The sequence below is a fragment of the Panthera uncia genome (assembly GCF_023721935.1).
Source record: "Panthera uncia isolate 11264 chromosome A3 unlocalized genomic scaffold, Puncia_PCG_1.0 HiC_scaffold_11, whole genome shotgun sequence".
NCBI classification, from domain to species: domain Eukaryota; kingdom Metazoa; phylum Chordata; class Mammalia; order Carnivora; family Felidae; genus Panthera; species Panthera uncia.
The window spans coordinates 92,484,293-92,497,701 of NW_026057578.1; positions in this window are offsets into that span (position 1 = coordinate 92,484,293).

A 13,409-nucleotide genomic window follows, 5' to 3' on the forward strand; every position below is an offset into this window, starting at 1 on the left:
AAAAACTATTAAAAATAATAAACGAATTTAATAATGTTGTGAATAGAAGATTGGTACTCAAATCAATTGTATATCTATACATTAACAATAAAAAATCTGAAGATTAAATTAAGGTAAAGTTTAATTTATAGTGTAATTGAAAAGTTAAAACTCAGGAATTTAACAAAATAATTGCAATATTTGCATTCTGAAAACTATAAAATATTATTGAAATCAATTTAAAAAGACCTAAAGAAATATAAACATAGTCCCTGTTAATGGATCAGAAGACTTAATAATAAAAAGGCAATACTTCCCAATATAATCTGTAGATTAATACAATTTCTTTCAAAATCTCAGAGGCCTTTTTTCTTGCATAAATTGATATGCTGATACTAAAATTCAAATAGAAATGTAGGGGAACCAGAACAGTCCAAACAGTCTTAAAAAAGAGCAAAAGTGGAGGATTCGGACTCTCCAATACCAAAACTTACTTTGGTGCGACAGTAATTAAGATAGTGTGGTACTGGCATAAGGATGGATATGGATCAATAGATTAGAATTGAGACTCCAGAAATAGAAACTTCATTGAATTGCCAATTGGTTTTCTACTAAGGTGCTAAGAGAATTCCATGAGGGAAAGAATAGTGGTAGGACCAGCACGTATCTGTATACAAAAAATTTTATATCTGTACATAAATAAATAAATAAATAAATAAATAAATATCCCTTGATTACACTGGACAAATATTAACTCAAAATGTATCATAGATATACATGAAATAGCTAAAATTATGACATTCTTCGAGGAAGACACAGGCATATATCTTTGTGGCTTTGGATTAAGCAATAGTTTTTAGATATGATATTAAAAAGATAAGTGACAAAAAAATAAGCTGGATTTTATCAAAATTAAAAACTTTGAGTTATAAATAATATCAACAAAACAGTGAAAAAAATCAACCTACAGAATGGGAGAATATATCCACAAATCTTATGTCTGATAAGGGATACATAGCCAGAATATAAAAGGAACATTTACAACTCAATAGTAAAAAAGATTTTTTTTAATGGAAAAAGGATTTGAACAGACATTTCTCCAAAGAAGATATATAAATTGCCAATAAACACATGAAAAGATGCTTAACATCATCATGCATTAGGTTGATGCAAATCAATAACTCAGTAAGCTGATTGACACTAAGATGACTAAAGTCAGAAAGAAAAATAACATGTGTTAAGGAGGATGTGGAGAAATTGAAGCCCTTGTACATTCTGATGGGAATATGAAATTGTGCAGTCATTTTGGAAAACATTGTGGCTGTTCCTTAAAATAAACATATTACCATGTTACCCAGCAATTCTAACCTATATGTATATCCAAAAGGAATTTAAGCACAACCACACAAAAAAAACAACACAAATGTTTATAGCAGCACTATTCGTGGTTTCCAAAATGTGGAAACAACCCAATGTTTATCAATTGATGAATGGATAAGCAACATGTGGTATATCCATAAAAAGGAATATTGTTTGGTAATAAAAATGAAGTACTGATACTCGCTATAACATAGATGGAATTTGTAAGCAGTGTAAGTGAAAGAAGACAATTACAAAGACTACATATTTTATTACTACATTTATATGGAAAGTTCAGAACAGGCAAATCTATGGAGATGGAAACTAGATTAGAAGTTGTCTGGGACCGTGCAGAGACAGAGGAGTACAATAAGGAATGACTGCTAATGGATACAGGATGTCTTTTGGGGGTGATGAAAATGTGCCAAAAGTAGATGGTAGTGTTGCATGGCTCCATGAATTTAAAAACTATTCAGTTGTATACCTTATGTGGGGAAAAAGTAATCAAAACAAACAATATTCTGGCAAGTGTTTTCTGTTAACCAAAGGCAGAGGGTATCAAAAACAACTGATTTTAACACATTCTCTGCATTTGTAAGATTTGGAATTTTTAGTTTTATATTTAATATACAAATTTTTCATTTTTTAATCAATTATTTTATATCAGTGTAAAAAAGTCTAAAAATATTCTGACTTTAAAATGGATACTGTATGCTAGACAATGGGTCTTCAAAGAATGGATGCTTTATAAGTATAATTGTTTTTTGAAAGTTGGAAAAATGCAAACTTTCCAATACAGAAAATATATTATATATATCTTTTATTATATATATAATTTTATTTTTATTTTATTATATACATTATTTATATTTATTTTATTATATTTTATATTATATATTTTATATTATAATATTAACTATATTTAAAATATGTATATTTTGTTATATATAATATATATTAGTAATATGGAATTATATTCCATAGTATTATATAGATATAGATATATTTTATCTATATAATTATAGTATATGTAATACTGTATTCCATAGTATTATAGAATATGTAATACATATATTCTTTTTTGTTTTTTTAATTGTAAAATCTTTTTTTATGGGTATCTAATTTAATCTAATTTTTTATTTTTAAAAATTTACATCCAAATTAGTTAACATATAGTAGTGAAACAGTGATTTCAGGAGTAGATTCCTTAATGTCCCTTACCCATTTAGCCCATCCCCCCTCCCACAACCCCTCCAGTAACCCTCAGTTTGTTCTCCATATTTATGAGTCTCTTCTGTTTTGTCCCCCTCCCTGTCTTGATATTATTTTTGTTTCCCTTCCTTATGTTCATCTGTTTTGTCTCTTAAAGTCCTCATATGAGTGAAATCATATGATTTTTGTCTTTCTTTGACTAATTTCACCTAGCATAATACCCTCCAGTTCCATCCACATAGTTGCAAATGGCAAGATTTCATTCTTTTTGATTGCTGAGTAATACTCCATCGTATATGTATACCACATCTTTATCCATTCATCCATTGATGGACATTTGGGCTCTTTCCATACTTTGGCTATTGTTGATAGTGCTGCTATAAACATGGGGGTGCATGTGTCCCTTCAAAACAGCACATCTGTATCCCATGGATAAATGCCTAGTAGTGCAATTGCTGGGTTGTAGGGTGGTTCTATTTTTAGTTTTTTGAGGAACCTCCATACTGTTTTCCAGAGTGGCTGCACCAGCTTGCATTGCCACCAACGATGCAAAAGAGATCCTCTTTCTCCACATCCTCGCCAACATCTGTTGTTGCCTGAGTTGTTAATGTTAGCCATTCTGACAGGTGTAAGGTTGTATCTCATTGTGGTTTTGATTTGTATTTCCCTGATGATGAGTGATGTTGAGCATTTTTTCATGTGTCGGCCATCTGGATGTCTTCCTTGGAGGAGTGTCTATTCATGTCTTTTGCCCATTTCTTCACTGGATTATTTGTTTTTTGGGTGTTGAGTTTGACAAGTTCTTTATAGATTTTGGATACTAACCTTTTATCTAATATATAACATATATATTCTTAAAGATCTATTTATTTAGCTTCATCTTCCTTTTTATATATCATATGGAAGGAGATAAAATTTTATAATAATGATTCAAATTTTATGTGACATTTTTTATAAAGATTTTATTTTTAAGTAACCTCTATACCCAATGTGGTCCTCAAACTCAAGACCCATAGATGAATAGTTGCATGCTCTCCTGACTGAACCAGCCAGGCACCCTCCTACTAAGCCATTTTGACATTTTTAAGGAAAATTATTAAACTTAAGTCTTCTTATGTGTAACAGCAACAAAAGAAGAAATAAGTAAAACTGTAGGAACTATCGAACTTCAAAAATCATCTCTTTACCAAGGGAAATATTAGTTCCTAAAAATTCCCCATAAGGCATATGTGGGAAACTAATAGTTTTAGGTTCTAATTCAGCATTCAGATATGTTAGAGTTTTTGTGGGTTTTGTTTCGTGTGTGTGTGTGTGTGGCCTGTCTATTGTAGGTCTACACAGTGTTTTAGATTTGAATTAGCTGCAAATATTTTATTTTTTAAGGTTTATTTATTTATTTTTGAGAAAGAGAAGGGAGGAATGGCAGAGAGAGAAATAGAGAATCTCAAGTAGGCTCCGTGGTGTCAGCCCAGAGCCTAATGCCTGATATGGGGCTCAGTCTTACAAACCGTGAGATCATGACCTGAGCCAAAACCAAGAGTCAGATGTTTAAGGGACTGAGCCACTCAGGCACCTCTAGTTGTCAACATTGTAAAGTGAGGAGGTTTCTTATAAAATCTGGAGTTCCAGAGTGTATCATAAATTGGAAGCTCTGGTAATGTCAGCACATAGTCCTGCAGGGAAGGATCCTGAATGAGCTGAGGAGCAGCATCTTCCTTAAATGGGATGTGTGTTTTCTCAGCACAGCCCCGAACACCTCTGTTCCTCTAACACCATTGCTGACGTCATTTGCTACCTGCCATTTATTTTCTTACACATTTCTGGCTTTATTGATTCAGTTACCCCTAGGCTTTTGATTTTGTGTCCTTAGTTTTGTGCTTACCATATTGCTCTATTTGCTGCCGTGTTTATATTGACCCAACCACTCCTAGCATTTGTTCATGCTGGTCCCATCTTCTATATCACCTGTCATCCAGAATCACCAAAAGGTTGTAAGTTCTCTGTCCTTCCCGTTCTCTGCTCTGTACAGAATGATGTTACATCAGATGGTGTCAACTAAACTTTGTATGACTTTAAATTTCTCAGTGTCATGTAAACTCACTCCCTTCAATGTTCTGAAATTAACCAAGGCACACCTGTGATCACTAATTCTTTTCTTACTGATGTGGAGTTAGGCTATGTTCCACTAGGAGATCCCACAGTAAATAAAGGTACTACAGTACCACGAATAGCATTTAGTGTCCAACAATTCTTCTCCCTTATCTTTGGCATAGTACTATTTAACTTTCAGTTTCATTTCAGGCCACAACTCCTCCAGGAATCAGGTTTATAATCTGCATTTGTATGTCATCTGATTCTTAACTTTGTATTCCATTGTTAGAGTGAATTTGGATACAAGACAGAAAATCCACTCCGAACTTTTGAAAACAATAAAGAATTGTTTTGGCTTATACAAAACTATACTGTGGGGCAGGTTCATGAAGTGGCCCCTGTTCTGTTTTGTTATTGTTTTTCTAGTTCCTTAAACTGTGCCTCCCTTTTTCCTTTGACTTTGTCCCAAGAATGTACTCATCATAGTGGCAAAATTGCTGTGGCAGTCCTGGTTTTACTTCTACCTACCATGATATCCATTAAAAGAAAATCAGGATTTAAAATTTGGAAAAATGTTTCCCCAAAATACCCAGCAAACCTTCACTTGTTGCCATAGCCTGAATTGAGACACATGGCTATTTCTTTAAAAAAAACAAAAATGTGCCTAGAGGAATACTATGTCTTTGTTATTATGTCTAGGTACTTAAATCAATTGTGACAGGAAGGGAATACAAATCATTCTTTTACTGATAATTAACTGGAATTTAGGATGGAAAATGTCCACTGATCACAGGATTATATGGGGGAGAGATGGACACCTTGAATGAAAATAGTCATACTGTTAGGAAGAGAGGAGACTGATAAAGAGTATGCACTCAGCAGTGCTAACAAGTAAATGTTTTAATCACCAAAGGTTCACATATATCCTTCCTCTTATCTATGCACTTGTAAGACAGTCCATGTCCAAAGGAGACAAACTGAAGGTTCATCCATTCTTTTCCCTCAGGTCCAGATGTAGCTATTTATATTTTGCTGATAGTATCCATACCAGCATATTGTGGTAGTAATGTAACTGGATACCATTAATAAAATAAACAACAACAATGAATAAAATCAACTTGCAATAAGAAAGGGGATGAATGGGATAAGAAATACTGGGGTCACAGGGTGATAGTATACATCATGTCCACTTAAATAGGAATATCAATTATCTCATGACCTGCAAGAGAAATGAGATCTTTGGTCAGCCAAATTCACATTACCCAGTTCTACTTTTATTTATTTATTTATTTATTTATTTACTTACTTACTTACTTATAATGTTTGTTTATTTTTGAGAGAGAGGGAACACGTGGGGGAGGGGCAGAGAGAGACAGAGGGAGACACAGAGTCCAAAGCAGGCTTCAGGCTCTGAGTTGTCAGCACAGAGCCTGACATGGGGCTCGAACCCATGGACTGAGCAGACTGTGAGATCATGACCTGAGCCAAAGTCAGTCGCTTAACCGACTGAGCTGCCTAGGCACCCCATACCCCGTTCTACTTTTAGCAATTTTTTTTTTGGTCCATTTTCCTCCATAATCATATTTAAAATGGACATTGGAGAGTTTGTCCTTTCTAGTGATTGTGTTACATTTGCAGTCCAGTCCCAACTGGTACCAATTTGAGGTTATAGAGATTGTTCTGGATTTGAGCAATCAAGACCTGAGTGTTTAGCTAGGTATGGATTTTTTTTTTTTTTTTTTGTCTTACAGTTCTATTTAAAAAGTTAATAGTTTTTGAATTTTGCGTCTAAAAATTTCTAAGCATGGTAATCACACATGGTAGTTAATCTGGTCAAAGTCTGATTCTGATCATTTCCTTCTCTTAGCAACAAGCTTCTATGCAATGCCAGTTCCCTTGGAAATTGAATGGCACCTTCATTTTGACCTCTGCCTCAGAGCAATTAAAAAAAAAAAAATTAGGTGAAGGGCACCAAAACTTTCATAATTACCCCAGATTAAACCCCATCCACACCTCTGTGGCATGATTAACCACTTCATCAGTTGAAACTTGCTTAGCAAAATTTTCTTGACAGAGGTCTGAGGAGTTAGGCTCATCTTTTCTCAGTCTTGTTACCTTCTAGGCCTCCCACCACCCTGCTCTATTAGCAAAGATTTTAGCTCAGGGGTAGAGAATGGGCATTCCCAAACCTATCAAACTCCATATGAAGTGGATTTGAAATAATTTTGATTTCAGTTCATACATAGAAAAAAATATTTTCTCCCATTCTTTTTCTTCCCTATTTTCAAAAACTTTAATTTTAAATAAGCCATTATGGATCTTTCTTGTAAACCTCACCAAAGGCTAGAAGACTAATCCAAGTTTGACTGTCTGATCTTTTTCTCAGTCACCCTATATTTCTTTTTTGTAATTTAAATTTTAATTAGATAATATACAGTGTAATATTGATTTCATAAGTAGAATTCACTGATTCCTCACTTATATACACACTCACTGCTCATCACAATAAGTACCCTCCTTAATACCATCACCCATCTAGCCCATCTCCTATCTACTTCCCTCCACCAACCTTCAGTTTTTTCTCTATTGTTAAGAGTCTCTTGTGGTTGTTTCCCTTTCTTCTCTCCCCCTTCTTCCCACATGTCCATCTGTTTTGTTTCTTAAATCACACATATGACTGAAATTATGTATTTGCCTTTCTCTGATTGACTTATTTTGCTTAGCATAATACATTATAGCTCGATCCGTGTTATTGGCAAGGTTTCACTCTTTTTGATGACTGAATAATATCTATATTTATCTATCTATCTATATATTTAGATCTAGATATACCACATATTTACCCATTCATTAGTCAGTGGACCTTTGAACTCTGTCCATAGTTTGGCTATTCTTGATAATGCTGTTATAAACATTGGGGTAAATGTACCCCTTCAAATCTGTATTTTTTTATCCTTTGGGTGAATACCTAATAGTGCAATTGCTGGATTGTATGGTAGTCCTATTTTTAGTTATTTTGAGGAACATCCATACTTTTTTTCCACTGGTGCATACATAGTGCACCAGTTCCTTCTTTGCCATCAGCAGTGCAAGAGGTTCCCTTACTCCACATCTTCACCAACACCTGCTGTTTCTTGTAAATTTTAGCCATCCTGACAAGTGTGAGGTGGTATCTCATCATAGTTTTGATTTATATTCCCCTGATTATGAGTGATGTTGAGAATCTTTTCATGTCAGTCACCCTATGTTTCACCTTCTGTAAGTACATGGTTGTTTCTTAAGGGAGTAGAGATGTCATTTTAGCCAGGTCTTGTATAACTGCTTAAAAAAGATCATCAACTTCCTAGTCCAGGAGGGAGGAATTCTTTTCACTGACCTCCTTCTGCCTTGATTCAGCACCACACACTTGATACCAAAGTTTGCATCAGCTAGGATCATGATAGCTACAAAATAGAAAACTCAGCTCAAACTATCTTAAACAACAACAACAAAAGAAATCAGATCACATAACCCAAAGTTGAGAGGCAGGATGGGTTTCACAAAGCCACCATATCTTGCTTACATTGATACAATATCTTGTCACCTCGTGTCTGTGCCTCTGAGTGGGTCCTTTAAGTCAGTTCTCCCTATAACAATTATGGTGATCTGTTGAAAAATAAAATCAGATGTGTCACTCCTCTAATGAAACCACTTCAATGGCTTCTTATCAAAATAAGAATAAAATCCTCAATTCTTCCCACAACCTCAGATATTCTTTATAATGTGGCCCCTCTAGATCTTTCCTGCCGTATGTGCTATTGCTCTTCTCTGCCTTACCGAACTCCTATCCACTAATATTACTACTTTTCCATTTCAGTGTTCCCTCAATGCTACAAGCTTGATCTTACCTCGGTACCTTGATATTTGCTACTTCTTATGCCCAGAATACTCCTACATAGAGCCTTGGGAAGTACCACTCACTGAATTAGAAGGGTTCCCCAGAGAGACAGAACCAAAAGACTATGTATTTATTTATTTATTTATTTATTTATTTATTTAGACTATTGTTTCTATTTTAAAAGTATTTCTCTCTATATTTTATGTAATAAGGAAATATACTACACATTTACATATCATAAAGAAATATATCTGTATCTGTATCTATTACAAGGATTGGCTTACATGATTATGAAGGCTGGCAAAATCTGTAGTATGGGCCAGAACTCTGGAGACCCAGGAGAGCCACTGGTGCAGATGAACTCTGAAGGCACCTAGTAGATAATTCCTTCTTTCTCTGGGAAGCTGGTCTTCTTATTCTATCCAGTCCTTCAATTGATTGGATGAAGCCTACCCACATTATGAATGGTAATCTTTTTACTAAAAATTTACTGATTTAAATATTAATTTTATCCAAAAACACATGTTGGCACGTAAAATTAACCATCACACTCATATAGTTTTTCACATCTGTGTTCACCCATTGCTTTCCCAGAAATTCTCAAATACCCCTGTTAAGAGGCTCTACCAATTCCTATCTCTCTCTACTTCTTTACCACACTTTACTTTTCCTCATAGCTTTTATCAACACTGAAAATTATATGACATATTTATTTGTTGTATGGTTTTCATCTGTCTCCATTTCTAGAGTATCAATATTATTCTTATTTGCCACAGTTTCTATGGAATATAAATATTTCTTATATATAGGTACTTAACAAATGAGTCAGATTTTTATATTTAACTGTGGTAGTGGGTGACAAACACAAAATCTTTCTTACCCAAAAGGAAATGACTTAAATACAGAAATACACAGAAATGACTTATACACAAAAAGAAATCTTATTGCCCACAGTGTGTATTTCCCCATTGTTTCTCACCTCACAGCTTCTCTGCTGTGAAATTCTGGGTACAGAAGCCTGCAAAGTACATTCCTTAGCCTTCCTTCCTAGCTGATGTCTACTAGATTCTTACAACAAATGACACCAGTATAGCATCAAATAGTTGAAGGAATACAGAAATGATTCTTTTCTCTTGTTCTTCTGGCCGTATTTTTGAGCAACTGTATCCTTTTTATCCATCTGCAATCCAGCTTCATCTCTACTGGTTCCTCTTCCATGGTCTAGCACAAACTTCAGGTCCCTATTCCATGGTGTTAGTATATCTAGACATCACCCTAGCAGGGAAGCAATGTATGTTCTTCTGGACTCCGGTTACACCATCTTACTTCTTTTGTTCTCCAAGAACTAGATTAAATAGCCATGGACACAATGGGAAAGAATGAAATATGGCCCTTTGTAGCAATGTCTCTCACTCATAGAGAGAAAGACAGATACCATATGTTTTCACTCTTATGTGGATCCTGAGAAACTTAACAGAAACCCATGGGGGAGGGGAAGAAAAAAAAAAAAAGAGGTTAGAGTGGGAGAGAGCCAAAGCATAAGAGACTCTTAAAAACTGAGAACAAACTGAGGGTTGATGGGGGGTGGGAGGGAGGGGAGGGTGGGTGATGGGTATTGAGGAGGGCACCTTTTGGGATGAGCACTGGGTGTTGTATGGAAACCAATTTGACAATAAATTTCATATATTGAAAAAAAATAAAAAAAAATAAATAGCCACGGGCAGCAATTACTAATTTCTGGTACACTTCATCTTCATCCCTTTTTTATTTCTCTCAGACTTTTTGATAAATATATAACACTGTTCCTGAATTAAAGCCCCAAATTAAAGACCATTGTGTGAAACCATTAGAATGATTATGGGTTTTTCAGGTTCCAGAAAACAGACTTCAGTAAACGTGTTCTTGGGTTATGTACCTTAAAGATCTTTAAAATAAAGCTGGCTTTAGGAGCAGTTGAAAATGGGTTACTGCTAACCCATGACATACAGTGGTATCACGTTTACCAGATTGTTGTTGGCTACTGCTTTAACGTCTTATTTATTTTTGGGACAGAGAGAGACAGAGCATGAATGGGGGAGGGTCAGAGAGAGAGAGGGAGACAAAGAATCTGAAACAGGCTCCAGGCTCTGAGCTGTCAGCACAGAGCCCGATGCGGGGCTCAAACTCCCGGAGTGTGAGATCATGACCTGAGCCGAAGTCGGCTGCTCAACCGACTGAGCCACCCAGGCGCCCCTGCTACTGCTTTAAATGAAGGCAAAGGTCTGGGAAACCAAGTAGTTAATGTATTCAACTGCTATAGTAGTGATGATGACTATAAATGCTGGAGGCAAGATTTTTTTTTTTTTTGAGACTGTATTTGATTACTTTTTGAAAGAAATGATAAGCCCAGTGTTTTAATCTCTTAGTTCTAGGCAAGTCAAGGAGTCATAGAGGTTTTATTGTGCTCCTAAAATAATCTCTCATTTATTATAGCTGTAGGGGAGATTCCAAATCCCATCTCAAATTTAAAAGTGAAAATTCCAGAATTATAATGTAAGTTGAATTCATGGCCCAAGTATCTTACGTGAAAATTGAAACACATTATCTTGTGTGAAATGTAGAGCATTTATTGGAAAGAATTGAACTCTGGGGTTTGACATAGGCACATCTTGGCAGACATGGATCAATCTGAGTAACTTGAAACCACAAATTTCCTTGAAATTCCATTGTTAGAAGAAATAATTATTCATATTGATGGCTGTTACTCTTTGTTTGGAGACCCTGCAGTAACCTTCCATAAGGAAATTGCTTTCCAAGTGGATGCCTAGTCTTAAGACAGATCTCCCCTATGCCTCATTGCCTTTGAACTTATGAACTGAGTCAGATTTTGGCATACATTAGGGAGAAAATATAAAATCTTATCCATGGGTATATGACTTATACATAAAAAATAATTGTAAGAATATTATTTTGTACTCACATTAGCTTAAACTTGGGGAATATATTTGAGAATGGATTCTAAGGATTTTGGAACAAAGGACAGTTTGCAGAGATTGTGTATTCAATGTGGTATCTTAAGTAGATGGGGTGGCTCAGCTGTGGACACACCAACCTCTAATGTGGTCTATATTCAATGATATTGAGCATATACAGCTGTCCTGGCATAATGAAGAAATATTTCAAGGTTTAGAAAGGTAGAAATAACAGAGTGTTTTTATTATTTGCAACTTGGTCATCTCCCAGTATGGTCCCCAGATGAGCCTAGAGAATACTCCATTCAGACACTGAGAAATATATTAGTGAGGGAAGTACCAGGATCTTCAAAAATTCTCTGATTCAGTGGGTCATTACAAATATAGAGTAAAGAAGATTGGTAAGGAACTAATTGTTGAAATTGAGTGATATGTAAGAGTGGATTAATGATACCATTCCTCATCTTTTATATATTTTTGGAAATATCCATAATAAGGTTAAATAAAATGAGTTTTGTAGTAGCTTTCTTTTATTGGCAGGGGATGACATTGCAAAGGGCCAACTTTGAAATAGGTTCCCTGATTTCAGAGGAAAAGATGAGATTCCTGAATGACAGAAGCCAAACAGCAGGGCTTTACTCTGAGAGAACAAGCATACATGAGGATCTGGACCATACGTATCATCTAGGCAGCAATTTCCTAGCCTTTCTCTCAGTGCTTAATTTATGCATTAATGTGCAAAGTATCACAGAAGTTCTTCAAAAACCTCGACAATACGGACCTTCTCTTACCAAAGCTATTTGACTACCATCCTTGCACAGGAGTCAACAGCAGAGGTCAACTTTAGACCCTGATTGGCATCATTCCTTGGGGAGTCCAGGAAGCCACCTGGTATTAGATTGATTGCTTTGGACTTTTTCCAGCTTGCAACAGTAAATGATTTTGTCTTCACTGGAACTGAAAATTATTCTGGATACTGAACTTGCTTTTCCTACTCCAATGCTTCTTCTAGCACCAACATCAGGAGGTTTTGGGGTCCCTTATTCACAATATTCAGCAATATTGCCTTATTCAGCAATATTCAAGATATTGCTTCTGACCAAAGAACTTACTACAAAGCAAAAGAAGGACTGCAATAGGGCCATATAATTCATGGATCTTACTATATTCTTCTTGATTCAAAAGTAACTGCTTTGACAGACGCATAGAATTTCCTCCTGAAATATTAGATGCATACCAGCTAAGAGACAATAATTTAACATTTTGAGTGTTTTCCTATACCACGTAGTATCAGCATCTACTAGAGACTCTATGACACTGTTTTACCCTTAATCTGTAAATTAATAAGAGAAATGAACTACTCACTAATTTTTTTTTCCCATGCATACAACTTTGGATTCTCTTGGTTGAGAGTTCTTATTTCCATAATGAATACTGTTTAAACCAGGAGACATAGTTCTTTCATTGAAATGGATGTTAAGTTTGTCACCTGGTCATTGTGGGCTCCTTATTCCATTGAAACAACAGACAAATAATGGGTCACTGTGATTGGTGGAGTGATTGATTCTAATTACCAAGGGAGACTTGGGTTGCCGCTGTATAGTGTAGGCATGCAGAAATATGACTGGAACCAAGGAGGTTTCCTTGAGTGCCACTAAGTATTTTAGTATTCAACAGAAAAAAATTAATAGACATTTAGACAAATCAAAAAGGCATCTTCACTAAGCACTCAGAACCTCAGGAATGAAGATTTTGTTCATCCTTACCATGTAATGGATCATATTCACTGAGATCCTGGCTGGGGCCAAAATAAACACGGAATGAGTAGCAGATAAAGGAAGTTGATCATATATGAGTTCTAGAACATAATGTGTGTGTTTGTGTGTGTATGTGTGTATACTTTTAAATGTTAACTAATTTCTTTTTTTATTTTTTTAATA